This window comes from Xiphophorus hellerii, chromosome 9 (genome assembly GCF_003331165.1).
Source record: "Xiphophorus hellerii strain 12219 chromosome 9, Xiphophorus_hellerii-4.1, whole genome shotgun sequence".
In the NCBI taxonomy this organism is placed as follows: Eukaryota; Metazoa; Chordata; class Actinopteri; order Cyprinodontiformes; family Poeciliidae; genus Xiphophorus; species Xiphophorus hellerii.
Genome location: NC_045680.1, coordinates 606149 through 632353, shown reverse-complemented (window position 1 = coordinate 632353; position 26205 = coordinate 606149). Strand labels below are relative to the sequence as shown.

Genomic DNA, 26205 nt, shown 5'->3' with positions numbered 1-26205 from the left:
TCTGATTTTGTTGGAATTCTTTTTCTTAGAATTGTGACTTTTTCCACATAATTCAAACATTTTTTCCTCAGAATTCTGAGTTTGGTGGCTGTAATGCTTTTCTTTATTTCTGTAACAAAATCTTCAGTTTTCTATGAAGTAAAGACGACTAAAGTAAGAGTCTGAGTGGTCAGGTGGGCGCTCCTTTTCTGTGCGCTACATGTGGAGTCAGGTGTGTGTTTGGAGGCAGACAGCTCAGGTATGTTTATCCAAAACCACTATCAGCTGCAGACCAAACATGAGGCTTACCTGCTTCTCCTGCTTTCTTCCTTTTCAAAGCCGTCCGTCTTTCCACCCTCATATATGTTCCTCTGAAGAGGCAGCGTGCCACCAAACACCCACAGCCATGAAAAACTAAGCAGGGAAGGATTCTCATCCTTTTCTCAAGGTTTGAGGCTATAATAGCAGCAGAAAATACAGTTTTTTTCTTGTGGAATAATTAAAGGTGACCTACTATGCTTCCTTGAACAAGTTAGGAAAGGTCAAATTTGTTTATCACATTTTTTGCACAAAAATAATTTTTAGATAATGAGATCTAGTCCCTGGTGCTGGCCACGCCTCCCTACTCAACGTTTACATTTGGCCAAAATGGCTGCAAACAGATTCGCAGTTATACAACTGTACATCTGTGAAAAGCAGAGGTGGAGCCTCCTGCACAACAAACTAGTGGTTTCTGGATGGCAAGTCCATAAAAGAAGTGGATAGAGAAGCCAAAATTTTTTGTCAAGAGTGCAACATATTTTTACTCAAGTAAAAGTAAAGTACTTGGTAAAAAGAGTGCTCAAGTACTGAGTAAATAATAATAAAAAAATCAATCATTTAATATTTAAAAATTCTGTTGAAATTTTCATTGCGACAGACTGGCGACCTGTCCGGGGTGTAACCCACCTCTCGCCCGAAACGTAGCAGGATTAGTCACCAGCAACCCTCCCGACCCCATTAGGGAAGGGGGGACAGAAAATGGATGGATGGATGAATGTTGAAATTTTAATATAATTAAAAAACACTGGGCTTCCCCATCAAAACACCAAATTCATGGACATTATTCAGGTGTTGGAACATATAATTATAAAATTGAACTATATAATATAATATAATATAATATAATATAATATAATATAATATAATATAATATAATATAGAATTAAATCTTTAGTAAATCACTGAAAATCTGTTCTCAGTCTCTGGAAAACCTTCGTTTGTAGACAAATTTACAAACACTGAAGAATTCTGGAAAGTTTAAGTCAGGAATGGTTTGGGGATCTGTTAAGAAACCTTTGAATGAACTGTAGAAAATGTCTAATAGGATTAAACTGGCTGCAGTTTTTGCTTCATAGTCCTTAAAACTAGGCAGTATTTTTTTGTTTTTCAACTGAGTTTCAGTAGTTATTTTCTCCACCACCAGATGGCGACAAATGTTCAAAAAAGGCAATCCAACATTAACCGGAACTCGGTTTTCATGTCGTTGCCAGGTTTCCTGCAGCGATTTTATTTGCTGGTTATTAGTAGTAGATATCTGCAACTACAAAAAGATGAGTTTGAAATACAGAAATACTGTGATTCTGTTAAAGTTTTTTTAAATATTTTTTCTCCACAACACATCAATGTAAGTGACACGTTTATTAGTATTAATAAAAATGAGTAACATCCACTGCTTTTGTTGTCCTCAGTTGTTTAACTCCTCCCAACGTGTCGGTCTGTACACCTGTAGGTAGCTGAACTCTTTACTTTTGCGTTTAATGTACACAGGAAATGTTCTTGTTTTTCTGAGCCAGCTGCTGTTTCTTTGTGAGGACGTAAAGCCCAGTCTGAAAGTGAAAACACACGGCAGCACCTTGATCTATGAAACTCAGCAAATATTTGCTTTTTAAAAGCTTTAGAGATCACTGCTTCTTTTAGTTTTCACCATTACAGCAGTGAGCTGTTTGTACAGAACAGCTTGAAGGAATTTTTTTTCTTTCTCTTGGATAAAAAAGAGAAGAAAGGGAAAGAGGGCTGGTTAAAGGGCAGTCCTGTTTTGGACATTTTGATGGATGGAACTGGTTTTAATTTCAAACTGGTTCTGCCACCAAATCCCATCCAAGCGTGTTTTTCTCCGTGGCTTGACTTTGAAACTCGTGAAAAGTTTTTTTTCTTTGTGATTGGAGCAAAGAAGTTAATGTAAATGTTAATGTTATTGTAACTACTGAGCGGTTAACTCGTTTAAACGATTAAATTAAAACAGTTAAGAAAAAAGTGCTGGTAGAGAAAAATTCACAGGTGAATATGGACTTGGAGAAACCAAAAAGAGGAAACAAAAGTGGTCAAATTTTAAGTCATAAAGTTGTCAATACCTTTTAGTAAAACATTTTCCAAACTTGAGGTGAATCTGGTTAAATGTTAGTTTCTTTTTGTCTCATAAGGTAAATTCTACTTTATTTGTAAAACACTTTCACAACCTTCCCTAGATTCCCTAGCAATGAGTCAATTTTATCGATTGATCAAATTTTCCGCTTTTGAATACATTTTTGAAAAATGTGTTTTTTTCCCCCCAATTAACTTCTTGGATTTCCAGAGTGATCTTAACCATCATTTGCATTTTTGTTTTTAATCCAAATCGTAAATCTAATTTGGTTTTTTTTAAAATTGGAGATTTAAATTTTAAGCACTACCTAGATTATACTTATATCTGGAGCATATTTTTAAACATATTTATATTCAACAAAATCCAAATTAGTTTAAAATCTTACAGGAAGATCTCATCATTCTCTTGGGACAATTTACTTTTCTTTTAAGACAAAAAGAGAAACCTTCTTTATGAAACTTGGTCTTATCTTTAGATATTTGATTTAGTTTTCTTAACTGATTTGAATTTCTTAATTACTTTGTTTATTGTGAATCAGATATTGGATCTTAATAAAAGCGTTTCCATTACAAACGTGCCTAAAATTTTGTCGATATTCCAATAATGTGTTGAATAAAAACCTGAAACCTCATAAATGAAACAGTCAATATTCTGATGTGTAACGATGGTACTTTACTAAATGTAATGCTTCAACTGTTTTCTACGACTTTGCGTTTTTGTATTTTTATGATGTAAAGAACTTTGCTGAAATGTGCTACACAAATAAATGTCACTGATTGATTTGTAATTCCAATTTATGCAATTTTAATGTAAATGGAAAAGCATCTAATGAGAAAACCTGTATGAAGGTCAGATTAAACCAAAAAAGTTGCATCAACTCAAACTGTCTGAGTTTCACTGTCAAAGGGGAAAAACGGTCAAATTTCTCATGTCTTAGTTGTATGTTTCTTAGTGTTTATTCATGAGGTCTTTTCTTCCACCAAACTTTTTCTCACTTTCCAAAATGCTGATGGCACAGATGAAGAGATGAATCTGGAGGCTGAAGCCGGCGACAGGAGGAGAAATTAGAGGTGGTGATTAAAGATAATGGTTGTTAAGGGGAAAGAAATGTCTCCCACTCTCTTTTTGCCTGTCTTACCACCATCTCAGCCTGGCTTTTCAATCAGTGGGAGCTTTCACTTTGCCTAGCATGATAAATATGATGGTGGTGGTGTGTGTGTGTGTGTGTGTGTTGTGTGACTAACCAAGTCCAACAGTTCACTCCGATGTATGAGTGGTCTGGACCGTTGCCAGCATGTAAAGCCTAGCAACAAGATTTGCCTTGGCCTGCTGAAAGCGAGAGCTGGCATGCTCACAGTTTGGGCATATGGATCTTTGTTTGGCCGTTTTGGACCATTTAGTCATTCTGCCACTTCAACTGGACTACTTAGCGAATTGGTACTACCTCTGGTTCTGATCCCACACACACACACGTGCGCACTCACACACACAAACACGGGCCAACCAAAGCTTGACTCTGGTGCTTTACAGTCTGTTACTGTTCACAGGCGCTGAATGAAATCGAGAACCCTTTCCAATTAATCCTTTTAACCAACATGTGTGATCCCTGGCTGTCGCTGACGGGGCCTTCGAGCTGCAGAGCCATGCCAAGTCCAGTCAGATCATGGCCTCTAGGGCTTTTCCTCTCCAACTCCAATGATCGGCCATGACGTTTGGTGGCTCCCGCGCTGATTCCCCTTTGCATCGTATTCCAGTGAAACCCATTCAGGATTCTTCTACAAATGGTTCTCTATTCCTAACTGCAAATCTGGGGGGAAAAAACTAACATTTTTGCTGTTATATATCATCCATATCAGCAGATTTTTCTGTGGATTTCCTCCTGCCCATTTGTGGATTATTTTGTACAGCACATTTAAAGATGTGTTCACACCAGTCCTGTTTAGTCTGTTTTATTCCAACTCTGGTTCTTTTGCGTAGAAAGTCCGGTTCGTTTTGGGAGGTGTGAATGCGTAATCGTACTCTGACGCAGAACAAAAAAAAAAACAGACTCTCAGTTTGGTTTGAGACGGTTTGAATGAATGTGTGAACCCCAAGCAGACCAGAGATCACTCCAAAAGCAGGAAGCGGACTAAAGCGCAGGGGATTCTGGGTAAATACAACCAAAACAAACCAAGAGTCTAGCACTAGTGGGAAAAATTTGGTCTTTTATCAAAAACAAAAGGGAAATCCTACACCGCTAAAATCTGACGCCATCCCATTGTTGTTCACATTTCAGTGTCTTGTTCAGAGATTTTTATGTTTTCTTTAGTCGTTCTTGGTGCAGCGCCCCCACAGGCCAGAAGGGGAACAGGTTTATCAAAGGGTTTTTATTTATTTGACACAGTGCCGTGTGAAAGAGAACCATCCCAACTGAAAATGTAACAAATATGTCAATTTTGGCCACCAGCCTTACAGAGTCTATCAGTTTCAGGTGTGAAAACATCCTTAATAATCACTGCTCTTTATCAAGTCCAGAGGGACCCAAACCACTTCACACTACATTCAGTCATTCACCCATTCACACACAAACATGGGCCAACCAAAGCTTGACTCTGGTGCTTTACCGTCTGTTACCGATCACATGCTCTTTTGTCTAGAAAGTCCAGTTCATTTGGGGAGGTGTGAATGCCAATCGAACTCTGACATTGTCCAAAAAAACGAACTCTGATCCGGCTGAAACCTCGATCTCAGTTCGGATGAAGTGAATTCTGGTGCTGTTTGAATGTATGTGTGAACGCCAAACGGGAACTGCTTCAAAACCATGAGGCGCAGGGCATTCTGGGTAAATACAGCCAGAACAAACGTGTTAGTTTAGAGCTAGCACGTTTCCCCAGATTACCATCATTACAGGCTTGTGGTCTTCTACCAAAGACAGAAGAGAAATCCTACAACCGCTAAAATCTGACGCTATGCCAGTTTTTTTTTTTTACATTTCACGAAGAAGGAAGTTGCGCTCATGTCTTTGGAGGTTTTCATGTGGTTTCCTGTCAGTAGTTTGTGGTGCAGCGCCCCCACAGGTGAGGAGAGGAAAGGATTTTTTAGAGAGTTTAGCATTGTGAAAGTAAACCACAGCAGCTGAAAATGTAACAAATGTTACAATTTTCATCCCAAATTGAACAGAGTTTACAGGACTATCAGGTGTTTAAACACCCTAAGAAAAACATAAAGATGGGAACTTTATACAACAACACTTCATCCCGATAAGCAATGGAAAACATATATTTTTTTGTGTTGTTATCTTTGCGACTCCTGTTTTATTGCTGTTGTTCCCTGAACCTGTCCAGAGTATAACTCACCTCTTGATAGCCACTGATGACCAACATGAACCTCCCTGTCAACCCAAACCACATTAATCGGGTGCAGAAAATGAAGGGATGGAGGTTTTAAAGCAGCAAATCTTTCAAAGTAAATTCCCGTTGGTGTTCCTGCTTGTGATCAGATGTAAAATGTAGAACTTGGACGGGATGGGACAGTCATCACAGCAGGGAGCCAGATAACCCCCCCATCCCCCCAGAGTTCTCGCACATTCAAACCTCAACAAGAACTGAAGCGTTTTTAAATTGGTCCTCGTTCAGAAATACTCTAAATCTGTCATGCTTTAACGCGGTGTCACATTTCCCCAGATTACCATCATTACAGTAATTAATGTTTTAATTTCTGCGTATGTTTGGAAATGAAACCCAAAGTGCTGTGATTTTCCTATAATATGGAACTAATACAGTGTGGAGCATTTGGTAATCTGGCTCTCACATGCCTTGGATCATGTTGTAATTTGGTGCTAATGCTGAGCTCCAGTCAGTTAGAAGGAAAATTATGCACAAAATATTTATATAACCGATTAGCCTTATCAAGTTTCTGCATCTGATTTTTGAGGTTCAGAAATCCATGCAGTTTTTGATGTGTGTTTTTTTAAAGGTTTATTAATTTGTGAAAATTTTACCTCCACGAGAAGAAAATGGCTTATGCAGATTTGATTTTATTTTTCATTCAAATGAAGCCGCCGACCCTTGAGTAGATAAAATGAATAGGGCTTTTTCTGGTCACACGCAGATGGATCGCTAACTAGGTTACAGTTTCACATAAATGACTTAATGGGCCGCACTGCTTTTCAGATCCAAGTGGCCTTTCACAGACCTCACAAAACCCGCGTCTAATACATCCAGCTTGTTCAAGTACTGTTACTGATAATGAATATTGCTATCTGTGAGGCTGCTGCTTTAATATGCAAAAAAATATGAATAAGTAACTTAAATGTTTAGCTGCTGAATCTGCATGTGGTAAGGTTTTGTTTGACTGTGATTTCTCCGTAACGCTGGAAAAACACAAAATTTTACCAAATATTTTGGTTGAGTTTCTGCTGCAAATATCTTAGTATCTTGAAAAACAAGTAACTTTTCAGCAAGATATAGGAGTTTGTTTCACGTCAATAATTCCTTAATTTGATGAAAAAGTACTAGTTCAATTGGAAGGTTATTTCACTTATAACATGGGGAAAATTCTTGTTATAAGTGAAATAATCTACAACTGATGAAAGTAATTTTAATCAATATCGGATTAAAAACAGAGGTGGATGCCTTCTAACAAATTTACAGTACAGTACTGTATATTAATGCTGTTTATCTTTTGAGAAAAGCATTTTTGTTGTAACCAATGAACATTTTCATGTTTCACAGCAGATTTATTTTAATGTAAGACTTACCTTGACTTGAATCTTGATGTTTGTCTGCTCTGAAACCAGATTAACATTTTCGGACATGATTAACAAAAAAACGCATACATTTTTTTTTTTAAAGCAAATGGATGTTAAACCTTGAATGAAGTTGTTTTTTAGTGAACGTCATAAATAAATCTACTCAAAACTCATTTCCAGTTAAAAGATTTACTTAATGTAGGTAAGCGAGGCAGAAAATAACCTTCATAGCCAGAGGTCATCAGGCGAAATCTGTTTAACCAAGAAAATATGACGTTTCCAAGCTCTGCAGCGTTTCTCTTATTCTTTCTGTCTACATTAGGAACGTAAGGTCACATGACCGTGATTTAAGTGTTTCTGCTTCAACAGTTAATGAAAAGAAAGAGAGACTAACACAGCTTTACAGTTAGCTTTGCCTTTTTAAGTGGAATTCTGCAAATTGCAGTTTCATAGAGCACATTTCTTGCAGATTAAGGGCATCAGATCGTATGAAAGAAAATGCCCAGCATTTCTGCCACCTTGAACTTTTCTTCAGTGCGCGACAGACATTTCATGAAGCCTCAATCAAGAGTTAGTGGTAAATGACCTTAATCTGTTAGAATGTATGAAAAACCTTGAGCTAAAAAGTTTCTTGAAGCACAGGAAAATCTCATTAATTTGGGAAATTCAGAGGAAAATGTGAACAAATGACTACTGTATACAGCAACCGCTGTTGTCTGAGAACCTTACATTGGCCATAGTTTGGTTAAAATCAGATATTTAAATACACCAAATAAAGAAAAGACACAAGTTACACCAGATGAAATGCCTCTTGTTTTAGGTTAGTTAAAATTACCAGCTTTAGTTATTTTGCAACATTTAATTTCCCTTTGGGATCAATAGCATAATTTTAGGTTTAGTAACATTTTATTTTATTTTTTAATTTTGACCTGACTGTACAGTGTTTATTTATTTATTCTGTTTTTGTGTATTTTATATTCTTTATCTTTGTGTAAACCTATTTCTTTTAACATTATTAATTTATTAAACCATAATTTAACCAGATTAAAACCCATTTAATTTTTCACAAGAGCGACTTGGCGTAACAGACAAGAAATAACAAATAACAAAAACAGACATTAAAATATATATAAAATGAGAATAAGTTGACAATAAAGTGCAAAGTTGCTTTGATTATCTGTCACTTTGCTGCTGTTGCACCAGAATGTCCCCCTTGTGGGACAGTAAAGGAGTGGGTTGCTAGGTAACAGGGCTGGGCTCCGCCTGGCTGGGGTTGCTAGGTAACGGGGCTGGGCTCCGCCCAGTTGGGGTTGCTAGGTAACAGGGCTGGGCTCCGCCCGGCTGGGGTTGCTAGGTAACGGTGCTGGGCTCCGCCCAGTTGGGGTTGCTAGGTAACGGGGCTGGGCTCCGCCCAGTTGGGGTTGCTAGGTAACGGGGCTGTGCTGGTGGAACATTCTGGAGGTTTTTGAAACGGCTCATTTTCCGGAAACCAAAAAAAACATTAACTTATTGCTGTTTTTTTTTTAAGTCTGTTTTTAGTAGCATTTGAGACCAAAATGGAAGAACAAAGAAGTGCAAAAATATATTGAAGTTGTTCTGCTTCTCCTGCAATATAATTTTGGCTAGTCTACCCAACACTGTCAACAGCTAAAATTAGCCATCACTTGTTTTCATACCATCACCATTAAGCTGGTTCTCGAGTCATTTATCTGCCTCACTGGATTCCAGTGACCGTGTCGGGCTTCATGATGTTTTGGTCCAGTTTTTAAATTGTTTTGGGTTTGGGGGAGCGTAGCCTCTGCTAAGACCGCAGGAATGTGACGGATACAAGTGGGAGGTGTGTGTTCTGGTTCTTAAAGCAAGTCTCTCCATAACACCCATCACACAGCTCACTGATGCGTCTCACTCATTAACATCATCACACACACCCCTACACGCCTACACACACACACACACACACACACACACATACGCACACACACACACACACACACGCACACACACACACACACACACACACACACACACACGCCCACACACACACACTTAAATTTCTCATAGGAAAGGCTCAAAAAGAAAATATAACACAGATATTAGGCAGTTGGAAAATCTTATTTTGAGGATGGATTTTTACGTTGGCGTATTAGGGCCATAATAATAAAATTAAAGTCACAAAAATAGGGTATAAAAATAGAACAGTCACAAAATTATGAGAATAGTCATATTTCAAGAATAAAATCAGAATGACAAGAGTAAAGTAATATTTCAAGAATACAGTTATGTGTAATACAAGAGTCAGGATTACAAGAATAAAGTCATAATAATATGAGAATAAAATCATGATGTTTTGAAATTCTTTTTATGAATTTCACACGAATAAAGTTGCAATTTTATGACTTTATTCGAATAATTTTATGACTTTATTCGAATAATTTTATGACTTTATTCGAATAATTTTGTTATCTTAGCGTGACCCTAAAATTCCATTGTAGATTTCAGTCAAAAGTTCAAATTAAGAATTTCAATAAAACTCAAGACACTGGTGAACTGACTTAGTCAAACAAATTAAGTCACTCAGAGTGAAAGGAGTATCCAGAAATTTTACTCAAGTAACAAATAGCGATGCTTCATAGTCAAACTACTGGAGTAAATAAGACCATCAGGCAAAATAAAAATATTACCACATCAGTTTCTTTTATATTGGTAGTTACCAAAAACTGCAGGTGTGTGTCTGTTTGGTGAATTTTTTGGTCTTCATTCAGTGAAGTTACTGAGTCAATAAAGTATCCAGAAATTTTACTCAAGTAAGAGGAGCGATACTTCATAATAAAGTTATTCACATGTGACATGCACAGTGTACTAAAAATACAAAATATATAAATACTTGTGCTCAACATCCAGATAATAAATTATAAAAATTCTTACCTGTTTTGTCATTTATTACAAAAATAAAACGTATATTTGTAATTAATGCAAGTGTGTGTCTTTCTGGTGAATTTTTGGTTAAAACTTGTTTGTTTTTCATTCAGTGGGTAGAAAATCCAGAAATGTTTCTCAGGTAAGAGTAAAAATACTTCAGAGTAAAATCACTCAAGTAAAAGGAAAAAAACAGTGTAGTAAAAATAAAAAAAGTTACTCAGGTAAAGGAAACTAGTAACTACCCAACTCTGAACGGTTACTTTTACGAATGTGTTGAAGTAGATCTACTCTTGTTGAGTCTAATGTTTTGGTATTTTACCTTCCTCTGGCCAACATGCAGATGAATAATTATAAAACTGTCTTACCTGATTTATCATTAATTACAAACATAAAACCTAATATGTTAACATTTCAGTAAAATATTACTGAATATTAGAATATTAGTGGTGATGAAAGGTTTGAGCTTTCATCACCACTGCTAAATAAATAAATTTAAAAAATCTCTCCTTACACTTTTCTGCTCTGTCTCACCCAAACATAAAAACACAGACACATGCACTTTCACATGCACTTAGACATTTGTACAGGCCTGATTAATGGCACCTAATTAGCAATGGTAATGACCAGGTGTCTGAGAACCAGCCAGCTTCTTCCACTGCAAGGGGGCCAAAATGGGGGAAGGAGTGTGTTAAATGTGATGGTGTGTTCAGCGGGTGGGGGAGGGGGGCTCCCGGTTCCCAGAAATCCATTCCCACTGGCTGTCAGTCCCTCTGACTCGCCCTCTGTCAGGGAACCACACATATACACAAACTGAACCCAAGGCCAAGATCAATTAAGTTTTTGGCCAACCAGGATGGGAACGGCGCTGGAAAGAGCCAATGGCTGCAGCAGGGGAGCGGGGAGCTGCTGTTGGTGATAATGTTTGCATCTGAATTGGCCGTAGAAGCCGGATGTCGCACTTTTACTCAACTGCGGAACATGAACACTGCGAAAAACGCAAAATCTTAGTACACTTGAAATAAGATAAAACTAACTTATAAGTAACTTTTCAACCAGATATAGGAGCTTGTTTTATATCAATAATTCCTTAATAATAATAATTAAAAAGTACCTGTACCATTGGCAGATTATTGAACTTATAACATGGGAAAAATGTCTTGTTATAAGTGAAATAATCTCCCAATGGAACCAGTACTTTATCATCAACTTAATGATTTAAAATAAGCTCCTATATACTGCTTAGAAGTTGCTTGTGAGCTCATTTTGTCTTATTTCCAGTGTACTAAGATATTTGAACTAGAAACTAAACCAAAATTAATTGGGAAGATTTTGCGTTTTTGCAGTGAAACAGAAGCAAAACCAAAATATTTGATCTAAACTGAAACAAACTGAGAAGCTTTTTGTTTAACTCTGTATGGACTAGTCCACATGATATCTGGGAAAACGAAAACATTCACACAAAAACTTCACTTAGTGTCATTAAAAACAATTATTTACAAAAACTGACCAAAGCAGATTTAGAAAGTTCAGTTTGTGTGTTTGTGTGAGTACATGATGACAGGCCTGTCGCAATAAATCAATAAATCACTTAATTACATCAGAAATTAAGCTGAGCTCAATAATTTCCATGATTTAGCATTTTTCTATTTTCTTTTTCTATGAAATACTGAACGACAAACTTCTTCAGTCTTAAGACAGTTTTTTTTTATTATAGAGACTCCACAATTTATTTTATTTGTTGTTTAGTTTATCTCTTGGATATTTAAAATGTCTCCCAGTTCCAGTGTTAAATGTTCATTAGAATTTAAAGTTTATTGATCTTTTAGAAAGTGTTCTTGCATTGTTATGCAACTCCCATGATATTATTTAAAAATGTTCTCAAAACCACAATTTCATCATTTATCGCAATAACTTCTGGAAAAATGTATGCAGTTATAACCACACATTTTCACAATCAACATTATCTCGGTTGTTTTATTATTATTAATAGGGCTGGGCGATATGACTGAACAACATATCACGGTATAAGTGTTTCAGATCAGTTCATTGATAATTATTAATTAGTTTTTATGTTAAATGCTACCAAACTGGTGGTTTGACCATTTCTGTTTAATCCAGTTTTCCCTCCATACCGTTGTCTTTTATTTTGAAGTAGTTTTGAAGGACAGTGGTGAAACCTTAAACTGCTGCTGCTCAAGTTACTCAACAAGTTGTTGCTAGGTAACCAAAGAGTTGCTGGGTAACCAAGAGTGAGTTGAGCAGCTAACGTCTCTCTTCTGCCTACATCTCCCAGAATGCCGTTCGGTTCAGCGAATATATTGAATATTGTACCAGATGTATTATCTATTGATATTGATCACATCTATAATAATATATATTATTGATTTATTGTCCAGCTCTACCTATGTTATATTTAAAAGTATCTGTCCACTCAAATGAACCTCCTGACGCCATGTTTAATTCAGGGTTCTTTTGAAGCAATCTGATTGGCTGACATAGGTTTTAGCTTTGTGCCACATAACATTATGAAGATGAATTCATAATATTATGCCTTTATTCTCATATTATTTTAATTTTATTTCCGTTTGACTTTATTCCTGTAATTTTGTGACGTTTTTGGTCATTTTATTTCTTTACTTTTATTGTCAGTTTGACCCTAACACTTTGTTGTAATCTCCAAAGCTTGGAGCTGGAAACGTTCGGAAAGTGGCCAATCCTAAGCCCACTTCGTGTTTCACATTTCTTCCTTGTGAAACTCTGATCCATTTTTCTGTTTCTCGGTTGTGAAACGTTTCCTTTTCTGTGTCAAATTTTCTGTTTACTCGGGTTGTTCAAACACTCAGAAGTATGAACACACACACCCACACACACACACACACATGCAGACCTCCTGCAGTGTAGGATTTGGTGATAACTAGTGTTAGGTGGGCAGGTGAGAGGGTCATATAGCAGCAGTGGGAAAAGCTGTTATCAGCCTACCCTGTTCCCACACACACACACCACACACACATAGGGTTATCACCCTCTCTCGTTCCCACACACTCACCTTACATCATTACCTGGCTGCAGGAGCCAATCAGCCAATGGCACCCCAAGTCTTGAGTCATGTGACCCGATCAGGAAACTCTATCGGCGGGATGAGGTTACGCTCAGCCCTGCTCTGATAACAACTCTCTGTCTTTCCCTCTCGCCCTCTTTTTCCTTTCCCCTGCTCTGCAATTTACAGATTCTGTTTCACATTTGCTTTCATGCTAAGCTGTTGGATCCCAAAGCCTGATGAATCTGGGACTGGGTGTGTGGGTGTGTGTGGGTGTGTGTGTGTGGGTGTGTGTGTGTGTGTTTGCTATTCTTGGGTTAAATACTTTGACGTGTGAACAGCCAACAACAAAAGTTTGCTCCTTATTTCTGTCTGAGTGGAAAAGTCCAGCTTTCATAAAGGAGCGTGAGAGATGGACTCAATATTTTATTATTGTATAATGGAGTATTAGAGCCATGCTAAGAAAATAAAGAAAGTAATAAAATTACAAGAAAAAAATCAAAATAATATGAGAATAAAGTCATAGTACAACTTTTTTTCCCTGTAAAATTACTTTTTTCCTCATATTACAAGTTTATTTTCATGATATTATGATTGACTTTATTCTCATACAACTTTATTCTTGTAATATTATCATTTTTTTCTCAAAATATTACAACTTTGTTCTCGTGCGACTTTATTCTCGTAATTTTAAGACTTATCTTTTCTTGGTGTTGCCCTAATATGCCGCTGTATTGTTGTGATAATGATAAATATGATTTAAAAAACGTATTTATTACTTTTTCTTAATTGAAAAATGTATTTATAATTTATTGCATCACAAACACAAATATTGTTCTTGAAAAACATCCCCATTTGAAAAAGGTTTCTTCAAAAATCAACATGTGCAACATTTTGTTGTTAATTGATTTAAAGTAAGGAATTAATAAACCTCAGATTTAATAAGAATCTGAGGTTTATTGACTTGTAGTTAAGATGCTGGTTTTGCTTGAATGCAATGATAATCTATTCTAAAATTTTTCTGGACTGTTATGTTTGACCAGATGCTGAAATCTCGACTCGTTTTCTCATCTACTGCGAATGTTTTCAGTTTCCTCCTGGTCCTGCTGGAACAAACTGAAACCAAACTAACCGACTTTAGCATAAAGCTAAAGCCAAAGTTTAAGTTACTGAGCTGCTAAACCAGTAACAACCTGATAACCTTTATAATTATTGTCAATGCAAGATTTTTTAAATTGCAAGCCAAGTAAGGAAGCATATTGCAATTACTTACAAAATATTTTTTTGAGAAATTAATTTAGTTTCAAAATGGATTATTTCCATCTTTATTCCTCTGAATTTCTTGGGTTTTTCCTTTTACTGAGAAATGCATCCATGCGTTTTATTCGCATCGATTGAAACAGTGTCCTCATAACCACTAACATACATTAAGTGTCTGTTGTCGTCATAGCAACCCTCCAGACAGCTCAGGTTCTGGTTCTTCTCTGCATCAGAACCAGAACCTCCAGAAAACTGTAAAGATGCTGAAACACTGACTATTTTCAAACCAAGGATAAAATCTCCACCCGTTTATCTTTGCTTTTGATTGATAGTAACTTGAACATTGATTAATTCTTGTCTAAATAACAACTTCTAATTAGTTTATTTATGCTTTTATCATGTAAATCACTTTAACTGCCTTGTTGCAGATACAAAAAAGCTTGACTTGACTTAAGAAACGTTTATTTATTAGGATAATGCATAAAATATTTTTAAAATGAGCAGAATTTTTAAAAAATAAAAATACTTATTAAATTTCCTGTATTCAATTAAGGATTAAAGGCTTAAAAATCCACCTGCTGTTTTTATGTCAGTATTAAACAGTTTTTGTGAAACAGATTAAATGAATATATTTGTGTCGTGTCCCGACCGACTCTTGGTTTTCAGAATCCTATTCACTTGATGATACTGATGAAAAAAGTATTTCTCCTGCTTTGTGAACCTGGTTTTTTTTTTGTCAGGTTGTGATTTTATTTTTATAGCTGCGTTTTATTGTTTTATCGTTGTGTTGAGGACCAGTGCGTTCTCTATTTCATTGTGAATATCATTCCAATAGCTGGAAATGTTTATTTTATTTGTGAAAATCCACATTTATGTCTTCATTTTACACATTTCACAAATCATTAGCCTCTAAGAATGGGGAAAAAAGTAAATAATACAACAAACGTACTTGATTTTAGTAGTTTGTAATCTTTTAGAGCTCAGGTTAAAAGATTTAGATTCTGTATGTTTAGATTTTCAAGAAAATGTACATATAAATTATATTCTTTTATTTACCTGGTTTGTTGGCATTTTAGGACTTAATTTAGGTTATTTTGTCCACAACATAATGTAGTATTATGAATAATTTCCATTTTAATCACCGTTTTGACTTCTTTCTTTGAATTATTGTCTATTAGGATTTATTTTTATTGAACTGTGCTGCTGAGACGGGGATTTGTACAGTAGTTTGAGACTTACCCAATGTTTCTCAGGATCTTCTGTTAAAGAGTCGGTTCATATAAAAATTATGAGCAAAACCTTTTTTTTTATCAGTCGTGGGTCGGTTAGCACTAGAGGGAGACAGAGGATGAGATTAGGGAAGGAAACATTTTAAATCTTGTAAAGAATAATGAACTTTGCAGCATCAGCATGTTGGGGTCATTTCATTTACATAATTGGGTATAAACTCTATTAAATCAGAAAAAGAAATCTTGTTTATTTTCAGACATGTTAGAATCTCTGCAAAAATACCTAAAAGGAAATTAGTTGCTTGACTTCTTTTGACTCAAAACAGAGGATTTTTATCTGAATAAATTCAAATATGTAAAGAAGTATCGACATGAATCATGGCTGCTACATGCATGCGTTTGGGTCGTTCATCTTATCCACTAATGTCAATTTGGTAGCATAACTTATTTTGTCACGACGTGATAAACATTTGTAGTATGCTGACAACGTAGCAGCGAATTCAGAAGTATGATGGCGGGTAGCCATGGCAACCGGTGACGGTTTAAAGTCAGGCTAGCTCTTTGTGTTTGCAAACAAATAGTCTTTTCATAGGAAGATCAAGTTTATATTGTATTCCAAAGGTGTAACTGGTGTCGGTAGCTGGCCCGTTTTCTTCCTCTACATGCACCTTGAAGCAGACGAAGTTTAACCAGAGTCTGTACAGTCATCATCTGCAGGTCAGTAACCTAATATTGATCCATATTCCTCCCGGTCGGTGGAGGTGGAGGCGCAGGCTGCGGCGCTGAGAGATTTGTCACAGAGGTGAAGGTTATGGATCAGTGCTATGATCTGCTGACAGTGAGTGACAAGACTCCTCTCCTGTCTCCTTATGTGCAACAGGACTCCAGTACCTGATCGTAGCCCTGACCCTGAGACCTCTGACCCCACCTGCCAGGTCATTCTCATGCCACCTTAACCTGCTGAAACCAGAGAGCGCTGCGGGGGAGAGGAAGTGAGCCTGCATCAAACGGTTAAATCCAGGTATAATTAAACTTTTTTTTCTGCTGTTCATCTCTGAAATAAGAGGCCAGATTCGGCTAAAGGGACATGAAAGCTAACGTGCATTTGTGATGGAAAAACATGTTTCTTTCATCCAACTCAATGGAAATTCATCACACATAATCGGTCTAATAATTTATTAAACTCACTGGGTGTCTTGAGTATTGAAACTTTATTAGGCCTGTAATGCAGAAGACATCCAGAATGATAAAATTATGAAAAATATTACCACTACTTAAGGCTGCAGTATGCTTTTTTTTTAGAAAGAACATGTTTTGTTAAAACTGTCACCAGTTTGTCACAGTTTTTGAGACAGATAATCTGTGAATAAATTGATCTCCTCCAGCTCCTTTCTGAGCTACTGTTGCTGTCTGAAGAAATGCACCACTCCCAACCGAAAACAACGAGTTGGAGCCAGGAAGAGGGTCTTAGCGCTGTCAATCAACATCATGTACTCGCTGCATGACTCGAAGAAAGTAGAGCTTGATTTATATTATTTTATTTCTTCACAGATTCTCCCAGTACTAACTACAAACAACCATTCAGAGCCCAGAAACGGGTCTTACCGTTTGTCAATCATAATTTTGTGTTGCGCCGCTCGTTCTCCGCCCCTTGGCCTCTGCTAGCGCTACAGCTTTTCCTCGTGAGTAGATCCGGTGGTTGAATGCTACACTAGCTAGCATAGCCACCAACGACGGCGGATAAATGGTTTTCCTCTAATGTTAAGTCGTTTCTCCGCCATTAGCACATTTAGCAGCAAATAAATGAGATTGATTGACAGCGCTAAGACCCTCCTCCTGGCTCTGATTGGTTGTTTTTGTCATGAAGTGCGGGTGGTGAGAGTGGTGAGGCAGACGCAGCGAACCCAGGTATGATGAATATGATGTTTTTAATGATAAATAAGTCCAACAACGAACAGCAGGCACAAGGAAACACTGAGGACGACTAGACTGGACATTGACGAATAATTGACGAGGACCCGACGAGGAACAAAGAACACAGGTGGAGTTAAATACACGGGAGGGTAATCACAGAAACGAGACACACCTGGGAACAATCAAGGGGAGGACAGGACAACGAAGAGACGCAAGGACACAAAAAACTCTAAATGAACACAGAAAACACAGATCCTGACAGTACCCCCCCCTCAAGGGCGGCTACCAGACGCCCACAAAACAAAAACACAACAAGGGTGGGCGGAGGGGCGCTGGACGGCGGGCCAGAGTCCAAAATAACACAAAACAACCCACCGTTGTGGGCGGAAGCACAGGGAGGGCCAAGAGTCCAAAAACAACAAAAAACTACCCACAGGGTGGGCGGAGGCGAAGGAGGCGGGAACCACGGAAGTGGTCCGGCGGTCGTCCGCGGCGGCGGGAACCACGGAGGCGGTCCGGCGGCCGTCCGCGGCGCTGAAGGCGGGAACCACGGAGGCGGTCCGGCGGCCGTCCGCGGCGCTGGAGGCGGGAACCACGGAGGCGGTCCGGCGGCCGTCCGCGGCGCTGGAGGCGGGAAACACGGAGGCGGTCCGGCGGCCGTCCGCGGCGCTGGAGGCGGGAACCACGGAGGCGGTCCGGCGGCCGTCCGCGGCGCTGGAGGCGGGAACCACGGAGGCGGTCCGGCGGCCGTCCGCGGCCCTGGAGGTGGCGATGATGAGCCCCCCGATGCAGGGTCTCTGGTGGAACGCTGGGAGTCTCGGTCGGAACGCTGGGGGTCTCGGTCTCGGGTGGAACACTGGGGGTCTCGGTCTCGGGTGGAACACTGGGGGTCTCGGTCGGAACGCAGAGGGTCACGGTCTCGGGTGGAACGCAGAGGGTCACGGTCTCGGGTGGAACGCAGAGGGTCTCGGTCTCGGGTGGAACGCAGAGGGTCTCGGTCTCGGGTGGAACGCAGAGGGTCTCGGTCGGAACGCAGAGGGTCAGGGTCTCGGGTGGAACGCAGAGGGTCACGGTCTCGGGTGGAACGCAGAGGGTCTCGGTCTCGGGTGGAACGCAGAGGGTCTCGGTCTCGGGTGGAACGCAGAGGGTCTCGGTCTCGGGTGGAACGCTGGAGGTCAGGGTCTCGGAAGGAACGCTGGAGGTCAGGGTCTCGGGAGTCGGGGTCTCGGAAGGAACGTAGAGGGTCTCGGGAGTCGGGGTCTCGGAGGGAACGTAGAGGGTCTCGGGAGTCGGGGTCTCGGAGGGAACGTAGAGGGTCTCGGGAGTCGGTGTCTCGGAAGGAACGCCGGCTGGAACGCCGGCTGACTCGGCCTCGGGTGCGCCGGCTGGAACGCCGGCTGACTCGGCCTCGGGTGTTCCGGCTGGAACGCCGGCTGACTCGGCCTCGGGTGCGCCGGAGCGAAGCCTTGGAACCGGCCGCGTAGGCGAGCCGCAGCGAAGCCTTGGAACCGGCCGCGGAGGCGAGCCGCAGCGAAGCCTTGGAACCGGCCGCGGAGGCGAGCCGCAGCGAAGCCTTGGAACCGGCCGCGGGGGCGAGCCGCAGCGAAGCCTTGGAACCGGCCGCGGGGGCGAGCCGCAGCGAAGCCTTGGAACCGGCCGCGGGGACGAGCCGCAGCGAAGCCGTGGAACCGGCTGCGGGGGTGACAGCTCCGGAAGGCGACGAGGGGCCGGGTCCACCGGCGGCTCACGTCGCTGTCTCCGGGCTGACCGTGGAGGTGGCGGCTCCGGAAAGCGACGAGGGGCCGGGTCTGCCGGCGGCTCACGTCGCTGTCTCCGGGCTGACCGTGGAGGTGGCGGCTCCGGAAAGCGACGAGGGGCCGGGTCTGCCGGCGGCTCACGTCGCTGTCTCCGGGCTGACCGTGGAGGTGGCGGCTCCGGAAAGCGACGAGGGGCCGGGTCTGCCGGCGGCTCACGTCGCTGTCTCCGGGCAGACAGCGGGGGAGGTGTCTCCGGAAAGCGACGAGGGGCCGGCTCCACCGGCGGCTCAGGTCGCTGGCTTCCCGGACGGAGGTATCGACGGGGGCCATATCCGGGGGGTGCCAACACCAGTCTTGTCCCCCGGAATAGCTCCCGCTGCAGGTCGGCAAGGGCTTCGGTTAGCTCCGTCTCCTCCCTGCCAGATCTCCGCCTCCCTCCGCTCTGCCTTCTTGGAGGGAACCTAACTCCAGCTGGGTCCATTTTTTTAGCAGCCTCACCGTTCGGTATGTTCGGGTCCTACTGTCATGAAGTGCGGGTGGTGAGAGTGGTGAGGCAGACGCAGCGAACCCAGGTATGATGAATATGATGTTTTTAATGATAAATAAGTCCAACAACGAACAGCAGGCACAAGGAAACACTGAGGACGACTAGACTGGACATTGACGAATAATTGACGAGGACCCGACGAGGAACAAAGAACACAGGTGGAGTTAAATACACGGGAGGGTAATCACAGAAACGAGACACACCTGGGAACAATCAAGGGGAGGACAGGACAACGAAGAGACGCAAGGACACAAAAAACTCTAAATGAACACAGAAAACACAGATCCTGACAGTTTTTGGTCGGGAGAATTTCTTCAGACAGCAGTAGTAGTTCAGAGAGGAGGTGGAGGAGATCAATGTTTTCTCAGATTATCTCTCTCATGACAAACTGTCACAACATGGTGACAATTTCAACCAATATGTAAAAAGTTAAATACTGCAGCTTCAGCTGAACTTAACCAATGGGCCGTAGCGGTCAATAATCAATTTTCCATTATATTCCTTGTTACCAGAAGACCAGTTGCTTTCGGCATACTCAATGCTTTGATCAAGGATAAAATAGTCATCAAGGTACGGATGTTTTCCGCTTGTGTCTTCCGAGCAACCGCAGTCTTGCAAATTCCCAGCTGCAGATCAGTGAATGTTTTGCTGCTTTTGTGAACCTCAGATTCCAGCACCAGACCATTGTGACTGACTGGGAAGCAGAAATACTTTCAGTCCAGTGGGATTTGCTTTTCCTGGTACAACATGACACCAGCATGTGAAGAGAGTTACCTTGATGTAGGAAGGTTGAGGCAGTCTTTTTGCACCATCTGTAGGATAGGTCTCACCTTGTTTATATGTCTTCTGAAGAAAAAAAAATTGAAACTACAAATTTCAATTTGTAGTTACTAATCAATCAATTTATCAATCAATAAATTACACTACCCTAGCTTACACATTGCTCTTCAGGCTGGTGAGTGTTTGTAATATTCAGACTCCTCAGCTGTTGCTTCTTCCTCTGAAGTTTCACCTTTCTGCTCGACCACCTGACCTTCTCCTAAGAGCTCCCTGTCCGACTCTTCTTCCACAGTCTTCTGTTTCCTGAAGTATAAAAAAGGTTAAAAATAGTCACTAGCAAGTCCCAAGTACAAAGGACATGGGATAAAACTCGTTGACATGGTTAAAATTATTGTACTTTTCTTATAGAGGCAGTATTATGTATTTTCCAGACATATAGCGTCATGTTATGGCACAACAGAGTAATTATGTTACCTTCAATTGTTATGAAAATGTTCTATATATCAAATATAATTTAAAATAAATTTGACTTTGTAATTTAAGGCCTTGATATTAGGTCCCTGTCTCTTTAAAATCTCATGCTCTTTCTGAAACTGCGCCTTCAGGAATCATCCCAACATGGCTCCTCTGTTAACCCTTTAACAACGCTGAAGGCTTTTCACTGAGAAGCAGCTCCTGTAATGAGGTCAGCAGATCCACCAGGTGTTTGCTAATTGCTGCTGGCTAGTCTGAAGGAGCTGCACGGGGGAGGAGATGGGCATTGAAAGGCGGAGCTAAGTCCAACAAGGCGTTTTGCACAGCTGAAAGGTTGCCATGGAAATTAAAGGATTTCTCAAACATGCATGAAAGAATCAAGGATACAGTCCAGTTATGTGTATAACATGATGTAAAGCTCAAAGAAGTCGATTTGTCATAAAACTGCCCCTTTAAGGTTTATAAAATTGAAATGAAGACTTCTGCATTAAAGAGGGAATGTAATTATTACCAAAAGCAAAGTGATTTCTGTAGATAATTGATTGCCTACCTCTCCTGCTGCCACAAAATGTGAACTCAGGGTTTCCCACCATTTTGAAATGGCATTGCATCTGCTGTGTTAGCAACATTTGTTGGAGTGTGGCTAACTGAACCACAAAGAGGAATTCCCTGATTCTTAAGGCTTCGCCAGGGTTGCTAGGTAACAGGCTGGGCTTTGCTGGGGTTGCTAGGCAACGGCGTAGCGCTTCTGATTTGTGACGTTACATTTCGAAGGTCTTTGAAACTGCTCACTTTTCATACGCCAAAAAACATGAACTTGTTGCCAAAAACTGGCTTGGTGTGTTTTTTTTTTTGTTTGTTTTTTGGGGGTTGTTTTTAGAAACCGCAGGAACTCAAGTGGAAATACAAAAATGTGCAAAATGTGAATTTCTGTCATTTTCCCCCTAATTTGTCTAGGTGTGAATTATATAGAAATTATATGCAACATTAAAGCTGTAAAAGGTTTTAAATGATTTATTACAAATGTTGGAATGACCCATTGCAAATCATTTCAAGGCTGCACTGCAAAAACACAAATCTTAAATCAAAGTATATTTCATATAGTTTCTGGTGCAAATATCTTAGTACAGACTAAAACTAACTTAAGTAAATAATTGCTAAATGTTGATGAAAAAGTACTAGTACCACTGGCTGATTATTTCACTTGTAACAAGACATTTTTCCCATAGTTTCAACAATATGAAAGTATTATTTACTATAAAAAAAAGCTTTTTTTCTGAAAAGTTACTTGTTAGTTTTTATTTAGTAGAGACTGGACCAAAAATACTTGGTAAAATTGTGTTTATGCAGTTTATTAGATGAGATTTAGTAAATAGAAAACATTTTAGTAATCTTAATTCACCTAAAACGAGAAACGTTTATTCTGATTTTATGCAATTGTGTAAAAAATGCTTCTGTGTGTCTTTAAAAAGTGTGTGGAAGCTTCTGGTTTCAATATTAAAGGATAATTAACTTAAAAAAGCTCTTTTATGTGGCTGGAAAGTACTTGCAAATTAGTTTTATGTTATTTGAAGTGTACTGAGATCTTTGCATTAGAAACTCAACCAATGTGTACAATTTGCTCTTATGTTCTTTGTTTTTTTTTTTTCTTTAACATGACAGCTAACGTCAGCTAGCTTATCTAGAACCTGAGGATTATTCCAGCCCAAATAAAACATACTATCTGTTTTAGCCTTTAGTGACAGTGGAGAACACTCAGCAGTATCCGGTTTTGATCGTAACCATGGCGTTGCACCAAAGCAAGCCGTGCAGAACAATTAGAATCACATCGATGTTTGGCAGCTTATCGCTGAGCTTCTACAGTCAAAGACAATTGGCATTATCTGTAAAACAAGTTATTACACAGACTTTGAATTTAAAGAGGAGGCGAGGCAGAGCGCAGTCATGTACAAACACTGATACACACAAGTTTATCTGTCAGGTCAAACCTATTATTAACCCCAAGGGCCTTGGTATTAAAGCCTTCCTCCTGTCGAACAAAACATCCTCCTGTAGAGAATAACTACTGAAGACGGAGTCTGATAGCTTCTTAAAAAGAAAAAGCCACATGAAAAAGATAAGTAAGCTCTGACTGCCTCCTCCTCTTCTTCTTCCTGCCTTCCTCCTTCCTTCCCCATGAAGGCTGTGCACACCCCGGGGCAAACCAGTAAAGGTTTGGTATCAGGTAAAGCCTGATTTTTGGGCGGCCATTCCTATTGTCGTCGTTCTTTTATGTGTCATATTAGTTACAGAGAGACAAAGAACGGACCGGACCAGCGGAAACCACGCACAGCCAGATGGAGGGGAGACGCTGAAGATCGAGTGGGAGACGGGGGAAAGTGAGAAGGGCCGTGGTAACATCACGCTGCCTTTCCATCGGGTTCAGTGGGGCGGGATGCCCTGGTGGCAAACACCCAGGTTCAGGATGAAGATCTGTCACCAGAGGGACATTCCTGTAAGAGACTGGCTGCTGAAAAACACAACAAAATACAAAAACACACAATTTCTGTGATCATATTCACTTTTTGATAAGAAAGTCTGGTTTGTTTATGGAGGAGTGAATGTGCGAGAAGTGAACTCTTGTGTGGTTCGAATGCATATGTGAACACAAAGTGAACCAAAGATGGCGTTAAGAAAAGCAGGAAGTGGACTACAGCACAGGGCATTCTGGTAAATACAACCAAAACAAAGGCATTAGCCTAACGCTAGCAGGAGAAATGGCTTGTGGTCTTTTACTAGGAACAGAAGAGATTTTCTCCAGCTGCTAAAATGTGACACTCTGTTTTTGTTTTCATTTCATGAAGAAGTTAAGTTGCACTCAGTGTCTTCTTAAGAAGTTTTTGTGTTGTTTCTTTCAGTGGTGCTTGGTGCAGCGCCCCCACAGGTAGGGAGGGACAGGTTTTTCAAAGAGTTTGGTTCGTTTAACTGCAGTGGGGAAGAGAAGCACAGCAGCTCAAAATGTAACGATGTCTGCGATCGAACCAAGTCTACCAGACTATCAGGTGTGAAAACAGCCCAACTGTTTTTTGTTTCATTACATTTGTTGCATATAGTTTTGTGACGTGTTGTGTTTGTGACTGTTTTTGTTCACCAGTCTTCTATGATTGGAGGATAGGATATGAGAAACCCATATAAGTAGCACCGATTTATTTCTCCTGATGTTTCACAAGATCTATATTATACACTGCAAAAACACAAAATCTTACCAAGTGTTTTTAGTCTAGTTTGTGGTGCAAGCATCTTAGTCCTATTTCTAGTGTGCAAACTTTTCAGCAAGATATATGAGCTTATTTTAAATAATTCCTTATGTACTAGTTCACATAACACGATAAAAATGTCCTGTAAAATAATCTTCCTGTGGAAGTAGAACTTTTTCATCAATATTAAGAAATTTTAACTTAATCAACCTCCTATATCTTGGTGAAGATTTACTTGGAAGTTTGTTTTTGTCTTATTTCAAATACATTTGCAGAAGGAACCAGACCAAAATGACTTGGTAATGTTTTGTGTTTTTGCAGAGCTGCTAATAAATTGACGAGGTCTGAGTGTGCATGAACTGCAGTTTGCACTTTGACCTGCCTGGCGAAAGCAGAGCAGTTCCCCCACACGGCATTGAACCTTGTGTCACATAAAAACATTCCCATCTGCGATTAACTCTGCAAATTCAGGCCCTTTGTAGGAACTATTTGTCACATTTTCATCTCTAATTAAAATGCAGATGCACTTTCTGACCTGACAGAAAGCCGCCACTCGCTCGCTCACAAACACAAACAAGGACAAATTCAACTGCTTGATTGGTCCTTGGTGACTGAGAGGCAAATCTTCCATCTCCTGCTGGCAGCTTCAGCGAGCGTCAAGGTCACTCCTCCATTCAGAGGCATCCAGCATGTTTTGATAAACACCGAGGGGAAACGACCTTGATCGGCTGCCATTTTTTTCTCCTTCTCATGCACTGAAGCTAACGCACAAGTTGAATCTGGCTATTTAATTAAGACTTTCAGCACCCAAGAAATAAATATTGTGCATCTGTTTGCCCCTGACTTGTCCTCTGATATCTGCATTTTAAGAGAGCGCTGATCCCTGCAAGACATTCTCACCTCAAAATAGTCAACAATTGGCAGTGGAGTGAAAAGCAAGGCGACCATTTTCAAGTTAAAATGTTTTTTTCTTTTGTTTCATCAGGAGTTTGAACCAAAACTACCAGCTCTGCTGGTTCTCTAACTCACAGAATCGTCCTAAAAGTGATTTTAGCTGCAGGACGTATTTAGTTATGGTCTCACAAGGTCAAATCTTGGGGTCAAAGTGAAATATTGCTGATTATCAGCCCACACATGACCAGATGGCAATGAGAGCAAGTTGATATTGGTAAAAACAACAACAAAAATATTTTCCCAACACAACACAGTTGTAGTATGAACTACTACAACAATATTATCATTTATCACAATAAATTCTGGAACAGTTTATTATCCAGCAAAATTAGTTATTGTGACAGGTCAATCCATTGTGACTTTATTCTTCTAATGTTGTCTCTTATCTCCTTGTAATATTTAATTCTTAAAATATTTTTACTTTAAAACTATAAAATTATGAGTTTTCTCATAATTTCATTTTCTTAGTGTGGCCCTAACATCCTGTCATATAAACATAATTACACTGCTGAGTAAATATTAATTTTTTTGGTATTGTTATTGCATATTTCAGGTTTTTCTAATATTTTGCAGTCAGATAAATAGAAAAATAAACATTTGCATAGATCCTAGAACCCAGTTTTATATGTTGGTGTGTTTTTAATTTGCTTCAAAAACCAAATTTACGTCCATATTTACGTTGAGTGGTCGTATTATTTTTCATATTATTTTTAGCATTTCTTAGATGTTTTTTTCAACCTCTTATTTATTTATCTCTACCAATTGTAGTTGCTTGTTTTGTTTTTAGCCATTTGAAATTTCAAGATGAAAAGTGCATTGTAAATAAAATCTGAGAAGGGCTTTTATGTTTTTCTTATTGTTTTCGTTAAAGTACAGAAGCCACAAATTGCTATTTAATCCAACGATTCCTTAAAAGTAAAAGTTCACATCGATGTCACTGTTCAAAGAACCTTTTGTCTTTAATTTTCCGACCTTGGTTTCAGCGT

General features: G+C 39.8%; 1 long non-coding RNA gene across 1 annotated transcript; it reads left to right on the top strand.

Annotated features, from left to right (window-relative positions):
• The first annotated feature begins 4438 nt into the window (after positions 1 to 4438).
• LOC116725347 (uncharacterized) lies at positions 4439 to 25558 on the top strand. The gene is made up of 3 exons (XR_004340388.1): positions 4439 to 4558; positions 12950 to 12955; positions 23767 to 25558. It is a non-coding gene; the product is annotated as an uncharacterized LOC116725347 (long non-coding RNA).
• Positions 25559 to 26205: the final 647 nt, after the last annotated feature.